Source organism: Bufo bufo, chromosome 1 (genome assembly GCF_905171765.1).
Source record: "Bufo bufo chromosome 1, aBufBuf1.1, whole genome shotgun sequence".
Classification (NCBI taxonomy): domain Eukaryota; kingdom Metazoa; phylum Chordata; class Amphibia; order Anura; family Bufonidae; genus Bufo; species Bufo bufo.
In genome coordinates this window covers 839,972,438-839,986,576 of record NC_053389.1, presented here as the reverse complement: position 1 = coordinate 839,986,576, position 14,139 = coordinate 839,972,438, and positions in this window count along the sequence as shown.

Here is a 14,139-nt window from a genome sequence, read left to right as displayed (position 1 = left end):
TGTCTTTGGAGGTAGCTGACCTCCGCAATACTGTCGCACAGACCCAGAGACCTCTGGCAGCTGGTTCCGACTGTGGGAATCAGGCCTGCCCTGAACCTAAGGTTGCTTCCCCAGACAGGTTTTCCAGGGGCAGTGATAATTTCACACTGAGTCATGTAAATTATATTTTAAGCTGCGCCCTCGCTCTTCTGGCGATGAGAGTCAAAGAGTGGGTATCCTCATGTCGCTGCTTAACCCCTTAAAGACACGGCCATATTTCACCTTAAGGACCAGGCCATTTCTTTGCAAATCTGACCAGTGTCACTTTATGTGGTGATAACTTTAAAACGCTTTGACTTATCCAGGCCATTTTCATCACATATTGTACTTCATGACACTGGTAAAATGGAGTAAAAAAAAAAATTCATTTTTATTTATAAAAAAATACCAAATTTAAATTTCTCTACTTTTATAATAGATAGTAATAACTCCAAAAATAATTACTACTTTACATTCCCCATATGTCTACTTCATGTTTGGATCAATTTCACTTTTTTGGCAGATTTTCCATTTGAATCCATGTTTTCCAGTTACAAAGCAAGGGTTAACAGCCAAACAAAGCTCTATATTTATTGCCCTGATTCTGTAGTTTACAGAAACACCCCATATGTGGTCGTAAACCGCTGTACGGGCACATGGCAGGGCGCAGAAGGAAAGGAGCGCCATACGGTTTTTGGAAGGCAAATTTTGCTGGACTGGTTTTTTGACACCATGTCCCATTTGAAGCCCCCCTGATGCACCCATAGAGTAGAAACTACAAAAAAGTGACCCCATTTTGGAAACTACGGGATAGGGTGGCAGTTTTGTTGGTACTAGTTTAGGGTACATATGATTTTTGGTTGCTCTATATTACACTTTTTGTGCGGCAAGGTAACAAGAAATAGCTGCTTTGGCACAGTTTTTATTTTTTGTTATTTACAACATTCATCTGACAGGTTAGATCATGTGGTATTTTTATAGAGCAGGTTGTCACGGACGCGGCGATACCAAATATTGGTTATTTGTTTAAGTTTTACATAACAAAGCATTTTTTTAAAAGATTATTCTTTAGTGTCACCAAATTCTGAAAGCCATAGTTTTATTTATTTTTTGGGCGACTGTCTTGTGTAGAGGCTCATTTTTTTGGGGATGAGATGATGGTTTGATTGGCCCTATTTTGGGGTGTGTATGACTTTTTGATCGCTTGCTATTACACTTTTTGTGATGTAAGGTGACAAAAAATGGCTTTTTTTTCACTTTTTTTTTTTTTACGGTATTCACCTGAGGGGTTAGGTCATGTGATATTTTTATAGAGCAGGTTATTACAGACGCGGCGATATCTAATATGTCTACTTTTATTTTATTTAAGTTTTACACAATGATTTCATTTTTGAAACAAAAAAAATCATGTTTTAGTGTTTCCATAGTCTGAGAGCCATAGTTTTTTCAGTTTTTGGGTGATTATCTTAGGTAGGGTATGATTTTTGTGGGATGAGATGAAGGTTTGATTGGTACTATTTTGGGTGGCATATGCCTTCTTGATCGCTTGGTGTTGCACTTTTAGGCCTCTTTCACACGGGCGTTGCGGGAAAATGTGCGGGTGCGTTGCGGGAACATGCACGATTTTTCCACGCGAGTGCAAAACATTGTAATGCAGTTTGCACTCGCGTGAGAAAACTCGCGCATGTTTGGTACCCAAACCCGAACTTCTTCACAGAAGTTCGGGCTTGGGATCGGTGTTCTGTAGATTGTATTATTTCCCCTTATAACATGGTTATAAGGGGAAATAATAGCATTCTGAATACAGAATACATAGTACAATAGCGCTGGAGGGGTTAAAAAAAATAATATTTTTTTTTTTACTCACCTTAATCCACTTGATCGCGGAGCCGGCATCTCCTTCTGTTTTCATCTTAGCTGTGTGGAGGAACAGGACCTGTGGTGATGTCACTCCGGTCATCACATGGTCCATCACATGATCTTTTACCATGGTGATGGATCATGTGATGACCGGAGTGATGTCACCACAGGTCCTGTTCCTGCACACAGCTAAGATGAAGACAGAAGAGATGCCGGCTCCGCGATCAAGTGGATTAAGGTGAGTTAAATTATTATTATTTTTTTTAACCCCTCCAGCCCTATTTTACTATGCATTCTGTATTCAGAATGCTATTATTTTCCCTTATAACCATGTTATAAGGGGAAATAATAATGATCGGGTCTCCATCCCGATCGTCTCCTAGCAACCGTGCGTGAAAATCGCACCGCATCCGCACTTGCTTGCGGATGCTTGCGATTTTCACGCAAACCCATTCATTTCTATGGGGCCTGCGTTACGTGAAAAACGCACAAAGAGGAGCATGCTGCGATTTTCACGCAACGCACAAGTGATGCGTGAAAATCACCGCTCGTGTGCACAGCCCCATAGAAATGAATGGGTCAGGATTCAGTGCGGGTGCAATGCGTTCAACTCACGCATCGCATCCGCGCGGAATACTCGCCCGTGTGAAAGGGGCCTTAGTGATGTAAGAAGACAAAAATTTTTGGTTTTTTTAGCACACTTTTTATTTTAATTTTTTGATGGTGTTCACCTGTTTTTATAGAGCCTTTCGTTACGGACGTGGCAATACCTAATAGTATACTTTTTTTTATTTATTTAAGTTTTACACAATAATATAATTTTTGAAAAAAAAACAAAACATGTTTCAGTGTTTCCATAGTCTGAGAGCCATAGTTTTTTCAGTTTTTGGGCGATTATCTTAGGTAGGGTCTCATTTTTTGCGAGATGAGATGACGGTTTGATTTCCACTATTTTAGGGTGCGTCTGACTTTTTGATCGCTTGCTATTACACTTTTTGTGATGTTAGGTGACAAAAATGGCTTTTTTTATATACCGTCTTTATTTTATTTTTTATGGTATTTATCAGACAGGGTGGATCATGTGATATATTTATAGAGCCGGTCATTACGGACGCGGCGATACCTAATATGTGTGGTTTTATTTTTCTCTTTTTTATTATAAAATAAGGGGAAAGGGGCTTTTTTTTTTTCTTTTTTTACTTTATTAATTTTATTACTTTATTAATTTTATTAAAAACATTTTTTTTTACTTTTTTTTTTTTTAACTTTATTTCTGATGGTTCACTTTTGGGGGTCTGATCCCCTCTGCAATGCATTACAATGCATTACACAAACAGGTTGCCTAGGAGACGGGCCTGAGGCTGGACAGGTTGCTTAGGAGACGGGCCTGAGGCTGGACGGGTTGCCTAGGAGACGGGCCTGAGGCTGGACGGGTTGCCTAGGAGACGGGCCTGAGGCTGGACAGGTTGCCTAGGAGACGGCCCTGAGGCTGGACAGGTTGCCTAGGAGACGGCCCTGAGGCTGGACAGGTTGCTGAGGAGACGGGCCTGAGGCTGGACGGGTTGCCTAGGAGACGGGCCTGAGGCTGGACGGGTTGCCTAGGAGACGGGCCTGAGGCTGGACAGGTTGCCTAGGAGACGGCCCTGAGGCTGGACAGGTTGCCTAGGAGACGGCCCTGAGGCTGGACAGGTTGCCTAGGAGACGGCCCTGAGGCTGGACAGGTTGCCTAGGAGACGGCCCTGAGGCTGGACAGGTTGCCTAGGAGACGGCCCTGAGGCTGGACAGGTTGCCTAGGAGACGGCCCTGAGGCTGGACAGGTTGCCTAGGAGATGGGCCTGAGGCTGGACAGGTTGCCTAGGAGACGGGCCTGAGGCTGGACGGGTTTCCTAGGAGACGGGCCTGAGGCTGGACAGGTTGCCTAGGAGACAGGCCTGAGGCTGGATCTCCTCGGCACCCGTAGAAGGCAGGTCCCGATGCCGTGCAAGGCATTGGGCAGCCTCTGCACATCATCAGGCTGCCTTCTGAGACATCGAGTCTCCGCCACAGCAGCGCGGGGAGTCGATGCGCTCACCCGACACAAACCCCTTCTATGCCGCGGTCAGCGGCATAGAAGGGGTTAATCCGCAGCGATCGCCGATACGGCGGGGTCACAGAACCCCCCTCGGCATTGACCCAGGGTGCCTGCTGATTGATTTCAGCAGGCAACCAGTTCTGATCACTGCCCGCCGCGCGGCGGTGATCAGAAATACACATGGCGTACCGGTACACCCTGTGTCCTTAAGTACCGGGACATCATGACGTACCGGTACGCCCTGTGTCCCCAAGAGTTTAATGGAGATGCCCAGGCTTGGGCCTTTTCTTTGCCGACTGGGTCACAGTCCCTCCGGTCGGTGGATGAGTTTTTCAGAGCTCAGGGTTTGATTTCCGACGACCCGGATCGGGTTTCCCTGGCCGAGACTAAGTTGCGTGGTTTGCGGCAGGGAAAGCGGTCTGCGGAGATCTACTGCTCTGAATTTAGGAGATGGGCTGCGGATACGGAGTGGAATAATCCAGCTCTGCGTAGTCAATTCTGTCAGGGATTATCTGAGAGGCTGAAAGACGCGCTGTCTTTGGAGGCGGCCATGTCACTGGCTGTACGTATAGATAGACGTCTGAGAGATCTAAAGTCCCTCATTCTCAGGAGGTACTATCATATGAGGTGGCGGCTCCCTCTGATCCTTTGGGTGGAGAGACTCTCGAGTTTATGCCTTGTGAGGAGCCTATGCAGTTGGGGGAGCTACTCCTAGGACTGCTGGTAAGAGCTCTGGTCATATGAAGGGAGTCTGTTATCGTTGTGGAAAGAAGGGACATGTTGTGACTAGTTGTCCGTTCTTGCAGCGTCAAGGTAAAAACAAGAAAAATATGTTTAATCCCCAAGTTACTATTGGTGGTGTGGGTGGGGAGCAAGAAGACTTACTTTTGTCATTTATTGGTAGTACCAGATTTCTCCTGTCTGCCGAGGTGGCAGTGGGGCAGGGGTTAACCTGATTGATGGACAGTTTCTTCGTATTCATGGTTTGACTACTGGTGCACTAGAGAAAAGCATTTCTGTCTTTGCAATGGAATCTGCACCTCTTACCCCAAAATGCCTGTCGCAGGTGGTAAATGACATCCATTTAAGAGGGGGTGATTTCCATCAGGAATCTCTCGTGTTGTGTGTTGGAGGGTCTGCCTGCTCCGATGGCGTTACAGAGGGTGCGGGAACCGCGCTCTAAATGAAACAGTTTATGTCAGTTATTTGAGTTGAATCCTATAAAGACGGGAAGATGAAATCTTATCCAGCTATCAGAGGCAATATTCGCAGATACGTATTGTTCATACGAAAAAGTTGTAGTCCACCTCCTGCTGGTCCGCAGATCTCGTCATGAGTCACCAACCACTGATTCCAAACACCGAGTCGGAATACCTTCAAGAAGGAACAGAAAAGATGGTGCAATACCCTCGATATCTTGTAAGGTAAGGGGTTTATTGTACTCACAATTATAAAGTTGTAAAAATGCACATAGAATTGCCCGACCCGGGTTTCGCTATTAGCTTCTTCAGGGGCTGCGGTACAAACGCCGCTGTAATCCACGAGTAAAAGATCACTTCTACCCCGGAACTAAAACGGACTTCCGTTGTCCAATGTCATGTCAATCAAACAATAAATGTCGGATATCAAACATATGCATAGTGTGCAACATAAACAAAAACATAAAATCACATGAAGCATAAAATGACATATAAAAAAAGAATGTCATATAAACAATGATAAACATATATGATGTATATAAATATAAAATTGTAAAAGTATAGAAATAGTATAAAAATAGGAAGTAATATCAGATGAATCAAACCATACAAACTGCTTTCATGTCCCATTCTATATTTAATCCTTGCGGCTGTAAAGTGTCCATTTCAAATATCCACTGCGCTTCTTTCTTGTTGATTTGTGTGGCGGGGTTGCCTCCTCGCCAATACCGTTTAACTAGTTCTATGCCACAAAATTTCAAGCCAGTGGGATCCTTTTGATGAAATCTCTTAAAATGGGCTGAGACACTCTGCGTCTCCAGCCCCTTCTTAATATTCCTAATATGCTCCGCCACCCGGACTTTCAACTTCCTTAGGGTTCTACCTATATACTGGAGCCCACAAGGGCACTCCAACATATAGATGACTCCCATAGACTCACATGAGATGTTTTCCTTTTATTTTTAATCTAGATGTTTTGGAAGTAGACACAATCTCCTCTATTCTGGATTTTTTCTTATCTTCCCTGGAGCGAAAACACTATGGGGTTTGGGTGTGATAAGGTGGTCTTTCACATAGCTATGCACAATGCGGTTCCTAACAGTGGGGGCTCTTTTAAAAATAAACAGGTTTTTTTTTGGGATGAGATCTCCAATGATTCGGTCATTTTTCAGGACATTCCAGTTTTGATGGATAATCTTCTTAATTTGAGGGCAGATAGTGGAATAGGAGGTAGAGAAAGCGAATTGGTATTTCTCCCTAATCTGCTTTGTATGTTCGCTGGGATCCTTATTTTTAGTATTGTGATTATCTCGCTTAACTTCTTCCCTCTGGTTATACAATGTTTCCCTTTCGTATCCTTTTTCTATGAACCGGTCTATAATAATGCTACTCTGTTTTTCGTAGTCTTCTATGTTAGTGCAATTCCTTTTAATACGTTGCAACTGTCCTTTCGGTACATTGCATATCCAAGGCTTATAGTGACAGCTACTCCTCTCAATATACCCGTTACGATCAGTCGGCTTGAAATAGGTTTTAGTTATAATTTTGCCTTGTTCTAGCCTGATCTCAAGATCTAAAAAATGGATGGTGTTTCTGCTAATGTCTTCAGTGAATTTTATATTCCTCACATTGGAATTAATGTGTGAAATGAAATCAGATAATCCTTTTTCCGTACCATACCAGACACCGATGCAGTCATCGATATACCTTTTCCAAAGTCGGAGGCTGCCATTCTCGGTATCTCTCTTTAGGGCGGGGGAGATATTAAAATGCTCCCAATACGCCATAAAGAGGTTGGCAAAACTGGGTGCGAATTTCGCACCCATCGCCAGACCAGAAACTTGTAAAAAATAGTAATCATTGTACCAAAAATAATTATGTCCTAAACACTATTGTATACAGTCTAGGATAAATATTTTCCGTTCTTCACCCATCTGTTCATCACCATCCAAATAAAATCTGACTGCTTCCATACCGATATCATTGGGTATAATGATGTAACGTCAAGAGTAATCACAAAAGTATTATCTGGGATATTGCCGACCTCTTTCAGAAGTTCCAGGATATGTCCTGTATCCCTTAAATAAGAAGGAGTAGTGACCACATACCGCTGTAAGAAGATATCTATATACTCTGATACGCGGCTGGTGATTGAGTCAATACCCGAGACTATCGGTCTCCCAGGGGGGCGCTCTGCATCTTTATGCACCTTAGGTAAATAATATATCGTAGGAGTTTTAGGGTGTATATTATTCAGATATTGATATTCCTTTTGATTAAGGACCCCCTGAGCTAACCCTCTATCGAGGAGGGCTTTAAGTTCCTTTTTTCAATTTTTTATAAGTCTTTTTATCACTTAGGATTTTCTGCATTTCGGCATTATAATCTGCCTTATTTAACACAACTATCCCCCCCCTTTATCTGCCGGTTTGATCACTAATTGGTCATGCTGTTCAAGATTTTTTAAAGCCTCTTTTTCTTTTCTGCTCAAATTGTTCTTTTTCATACCCCCTATATCTATGAGATCTAATCCCTTTAAAACGCCACGTTTAAAGCCTCAATGCATTCATTTTCTTTATTATCTGGGTAGAAGGTAGATTTATTTTTTTAAATCTGTGTATATCCCCATCCCATCTGTTTGGTTTTTTTTTATAAGATATTTAATTTTCTTATGAACCGATGCAAATCTAGATAGGTCTCAAATTTGTTACCTTTAAATGTGGGTGCAAACTTGAGACCCTTATTGAGGACCGACAACTCCTCGGGTAATAAAGTATGAGAACTTAGATTGTAGATCCCTGTGGATTCCCTCTGCCCTTCTTTGCTTCGGGACTTATTGTGTCTCTTTCCTCCCCTATTACCCCTACCTCCCTTTTTTTCTTTCTGGGTGTTTCCTCCTTCTTTTGCGGTGTTTGCAGTGTTTTTCCCTTTATTGCCTTGTGTGGAAAATTTTCCTCCTGCACGCTATTATCCTTCCCTTCATTAGGGTATGGTCGTGCTTCGTTTCTATTTTCCTTTGCTGTGTGGCTTTCATATTGTCTATTTTCTTTAGGGGTGTAATCTCCCCTTGATCCATATCCTGTATTTTTCGTATGGTTTGTCTCATTCTGATATCTTTCATTCTGATACCTATAATTGGTTGCAGTCTGATGCCTTTCATTATATTCCGGTACATAAGTACCCATACCTCTATTATCAATCTGCGAATATTGCCTCTGATAGCTGGATACGATTTCATCTTCCCGTCTTTATAGGATTCAACTCAAATAACTGACATAAACTGTATTACATTTTATGTTTGAGAGGTACCGTGTATACGTTGGTCTTTGTATTAGTGCCATCTAGTGACGAGTTTTGGGTACTGCATATCACTGTGTTATTGCATATTATTGACTTTGGGTTGCGAGATAGCCGCTAGCACATCCGCAATACCCAATCCCCATAGCTCTCTGGGTTAATGCAAATTAACATAAAAGAGTCCTATCTTACTTGTGAGACCAGAGAAGAGTCATATTTTCAAGCTCTGACTCATCTCAAGTTAATTTGCATATGTATCAAATTGTTTTTTTTACACAATAAAAGCACACAGAGCTATGGGGACTGGGTATTGCGGATGTGCTAGCGGCCATCTAGCAACCCGTGTCCTCAGCTCTATACACAAAATCCCGGTGACAGGTTCCTTTAAGTTTCTATTGTATTTAAGTTATTGTATAATAAATCATTTATATTTTTGCATAGACACTTGTACCATGATTTACTGATTGCACAACATAATTAAATTAACGATCTCTTTTTGAGGTGTTTTATATGTCCACCTCGAGGATCAATACCCTTTGAAATGTTTATTTTGATCCTATTTTTTTATATAAAGCATTTGCTTTACATCCCCGACATAAAGATGGAGGCACTGCTGAGATGTTAATTTAGTAATTATTTGTGCAAATAGTAAAACGTTCCATAATTTTCTTGGCTAACCAGATTGTTCATCTATCTGTGTACTAATTATTGGTAGCGCAGCCAGTACTGAAGTGGGTTCTGGTGAAGCTACAGGAGATAGTCCATCTAGCCCGGGACAGTTAATCCAGAACATTGTTGGATATGTAAATTCACGGTTGAGCAGAAGCCAAGAGAGAATGTGTGGATGTATGGACATGACTTGGTACAGGCAGGAGACATCTAACCTATTTTTCTCTGCCTAAAAGTAACTCCAGTAAAGACCAACACTTCCTAAAGATGTTGCCACCAGTCCTTTACGCACTATTAGAAGTCAGTACCCTCTTAAAGAGTAGAAATATGCATATAACAGATATGTAGGCTTATATATCCTGTATAGAAACAGAGTTAGAATCTGCAAAAGCAATGATCGAGGACTTAAAACGTGAACTCGATCTCAGCCATGTTGCCTATCATCAACTAAAAGGGAGGCCGATGAGCTGAACCTCCGTTATTGCAGACTTCAGCAAACAGACGGACCAAGCCAGACTATAGTCAATGCTGAAAGTGATCTGTCTGATAATAAGAGATTTTTGGATCCTCCAGCTCTCACAGCCCAAAATATAGATATGTCGTCATCACGTGCTCTTAAGGCGGAATCCATCCGAGGTCCTAAGCCACCCGAGGGTGATGGCACAGGATGCATTAACCCAATGAAATCAGGCGTTTCAAGCTGTAACCGCCTTACTAGACGCTAGTGACGCCAAAGGCCACAGAAGTGTCCCCCCACACCTTCCCCTAGAGAGGAATGTTAGGGTTAAGTCACCTGTGCCAAGTGAGTACGATGGAAGTGATCGGAGTATGAGTGATTATGACAGTGATGTGGAGAAGCGTGTGGCTTATTCCCCACCGTGCAGACATGAGTTTGCCCACAAGGGAGATGAGAGTTCCAGGCGACCGTCATATGCTGAGGTGGTCTCTAGAAAGAAAAATACTCAGTGTGCAGAAGGGGATCAAAGTTCCTCGAGTATCATTACATTTATAAATGCCACTGTAGCTAAACTCTCTAAGAGAGGTTCTCCTGAAATTGCTGATCACGTAGAACTGTACCAGTCCACCATGGATTCTTTAAAATTGTATTCTGATGCGGAAAGGATCAGATTCCTACCATGGGCGTTTGAGAATAAGTATCGTCATTACTTTATTTCCTTCAGAGACAGGGGGATCCGGGATTGGCGGGATGTTTTGCAAGAGGTGAAGTTAGAATTCGGCCCTTACCGGACTATAACTGCTGCAAAACGTGATACTTATAAACTCACATGTAGACTCAATCAAAGTCTCCGGGAATTCCTCTCCATCCTTAAAAATGCCTATGGGTTAGTGTATAGGTCCCCAAATTGGGAATCTGGGGAATTCAAACAGCTGTTTTATGATGCAATGCCTATGCAAATTAAATTTATCCTAGCTAGAGATCTCGATCTTAAAGCTCCCTTGGACAGATTGGTGACGGCTGCCACTTCCCTGTATAATATCAGTGAGTGCCATGCTACGGGTGAGAGGAGATACAAAAGGTCCCCAGAATAAAACGTAGCAGAAGCTAAAATAAACCCCAACCTAGGATTTTGAAAAGCAGCCACGCAGGTACACTCCGTCTACAGGACCTTTCCAACAAACCCAGCGACAACAGGTAGGACCCAAGCAAACAAAACCTCATAGCCCCAACGGGTTAGACGGGGATAATAATGGTGATAGGAGGTCTAACTACCATCCCCAATATTACAATAGGGGTCCCCCGGCATACAGGCGCTGGAATAACAGGCCCAGACAACAGAAGGAAGGTAGGCCCAAACCGTCCACTTCACCTAGAAGTCTGTCACCCACCTCTAGTGAGGTTACACCACAAAACCAAATTGTGCCCAAATCAAATGGTCGGTTTGATTAGTTGACAGATCAAGTGGCTAAATTAAGTGAAATAGTTAATAAGATGTCCCAGGTTTCCATCGAAAAAACTAAGCCTTTTTTAGGGGCGGCTGCAGGTCCCAGCTAAGCCTTATAAAGCAGGCAGGTTGGGTTAGGGCCCAGGCCAACGCAAGGCTATCGAGCTGGTTGTAGAAGAATCTAATGTGATTCCTAATCCTATATTGCCTTGCAGCGTTCTTGACCCTAAAATTGAGGCCAAAGAGGAGGTGTCTAACGTGTTGTCTATCTTGCAGTCTAACCATGTAGATTGATCCCATCATCTCAGCGTCAACCTGTGAGCTGCCGTCTGAAAACTGTGATATAATCCAGTTTTCCCCAAAAGTGGGGGCTGCTGACACGTGCAGTAAGAATGTCCGGGTTTCTCCAGAAGTCGCATCGCTGCAAAAGGATCAAATCCTCAAAAAGCGTCCGATGAGTGAACATCCTAATTTCTTATGTGACTTGTTTCAGGTTGAAGGCCGATATTTTGTTGATTCTTATCTCCAAGATAAACTTATCGGGCCAATTAGGGGTTTACTTGACACAGGATCACAAGCCACTATATTGTCATCTCGTTATTTCCAACAGGTTATGGATGTGACAGCAAAGAAGCCAAAATTGAAATAGTTTGATGGCTCTTTGATAAGTGTAGGCGGAGACGCTTTGCAGGTAAGAGGTACAGCATGGAGAAAATTTAAAATAGGCAAGAAAGTAATTAGACATCCCACACTAATTGTGGACCTTCCCTATGATTGGCTGATCATAGGAATCGACCTTCTGAAAATATTGAGTTCCATAGTAGATTTAATCAATGAAGCAATCTGGACTCGGGTAAAGGCACCTATTGCCTATGAGTATTCTTGCAACCAGTTCCATTGGCAGCCATACATGCCTACGCCATGACACTACCACCACCATGCTTCACTGATGAGGTGGTATGCTTAGGATCATGAGCAGCTCCTTTCCTTCTCCATACTCTTCTCTTCCCATCACTCTGATACAAGTTGATCTTGGTCTCATCTGTCCATAGGATGTTGTTCCAGAACTGTGAAGGCTTTTTTTTAGATGTCCTTTGGCAAACTCTAATCTGACCTTCCTGGTTTTGAGGCTCACCAATGGTTTACATCTTGTGGTGAACCCTCTGTATTCACTCTGGTGAAGCCTTCTCTTGATTGTTGACTTTGACACACATACACCTACCTCCTGGAGAGTGTTCTTGATCTGGCCAACTGTTATGAAAGGCGTTTTCTTCACCAGGGAAAGAATTCTTCGGTCATCCACCACAGTTGTTTTCCGTTGTTTTCCGTGGTCTTCCGGGTCTTTTGGTGTTGCTGAGGTCACCAAAGACCCGGAATGTTCCAAACAGTTGTTTTGGCCAGGCCTAATGTTTTTGCTATCTCTCTGATGGGTTTGTTGTGTTTTTTCAGCCTAATGATGGCTTCACTGATAGTGACAGCTCTTTGGATCTCATCTTGAGAGTTGACAGCAACAGATTCAAAATGCAAATAGCAGACTGGAAATGACCTCTGGACCTTGTATCTGCTCATTGTAATTGGAATAATAAGGGAATAACACACACCTGGCCATGGAACAGCTGAGAAGACAATTGTCCCATTACTTTTGGTTCCTGAACAAGTGGGAGGCACATATGCAAACTGTTGTAATTCCTGCACCGTTCACCTGATTTGGATGTAAATACCTCAAATTACAGCTGACAGTCTGCAGGTAAAGCACATCTTGTTTGTTTCATTTCACATCCATTGTGGTGGAGTATAGAGCCAAAAATGTTAGAATTGTGTCCATGTCCCAATATTTATGGACCTGACTGTATATCTAAATATCCTAATTATAGTGGATTTGATTAGACCCATAAGAGGCCATATTGTTATATGTTATATATTTTAAAGTAGGCCGAAAGAGGTTCATGGGAAGGACACAGTTCATGTACCAGTCTGAGAAGAGTCCTTCTTGTCTCCTTGTGGATTTATGACTGAGATAAGGATATTCTCGACTCTCTGGTGCGAATTATCCCTATGGTTTAAGGTCTATTGATGAAGCAGAAAATCTGTGATGTATGTATACATATAATGAACATTACGTTTTAGTAGAAGACAACCAATAGGACCTCTGTATTGTTTTATATTGAATATTATGAAGAATGTTTATGTATCTGTTATCATATATATATTTTTCAAAAGGAACGTATATATTCCTAGAGTATGATAAACTGTTTAGGTATAAATCTTGCTAATGAGTCTCTGTCTAGGGAAAGACGTGTTATTTTAACTAACCATCAATCACCAATTGGAGTAGCAGAGGAGGCACAGATATCTGTGAGAGAACAAGGTCCATTATATTATTATCAGTACGAAAATCTGAGAGTAGGGGAAAAGTCTAAATGGTGCCCAAAAGTCTGTGTTTTAGTTAGTTTTGTGTCGAAATTAATCCCTCAGCTCTGATTTAAGGTTCCATATGTCATGTGTATAGATTGTGAGATTAAGTCATACTTGGATATTTAACCCTTACTAGAATGATACTAATAGCTTAGGTAATAGTGTCACCTAGGGGTAAATGAGCAACATTACGCCAACAGCAGAAATGCATTTTGGTTAATACAATGACATCACCGTCATTATCATATGTACACGCCTAGCCGACAATGATTGGAAAAGTTAGGAAGGTGTGTCTACCTGATAAGTTTGTGATCATAAACCACACACACATGAGGGAAAACACAAAGAAACCAAGAAAGCCCAGGAGAAAGATCCCAATGACCAGGACAGACTTTGGAACTGACTTCCCTTAGTCTCTGGATGTGACTGGAGTGTAAGACAGATTGCACCAGAAGAGTGACCGCTGCTCTGGATGTGACTAGAGTATAAGACCTGATGTACCAGAAAAATAGTGACTGCAGCTCTGGGTGTGACTGGAGTATAAGACATGATGTACCAGATTAGTGACCACAGCTCTGAATGTGACTGGAGCGTAAGACATGCTGTAACAGCAGAATAGTGACCACAGCTTTGGATGTGACTGGAGTATAAGGCATGATGTAACAGATGAATTAGTGACCGCAGCTCTGGCTGTGACTGAAGTGTA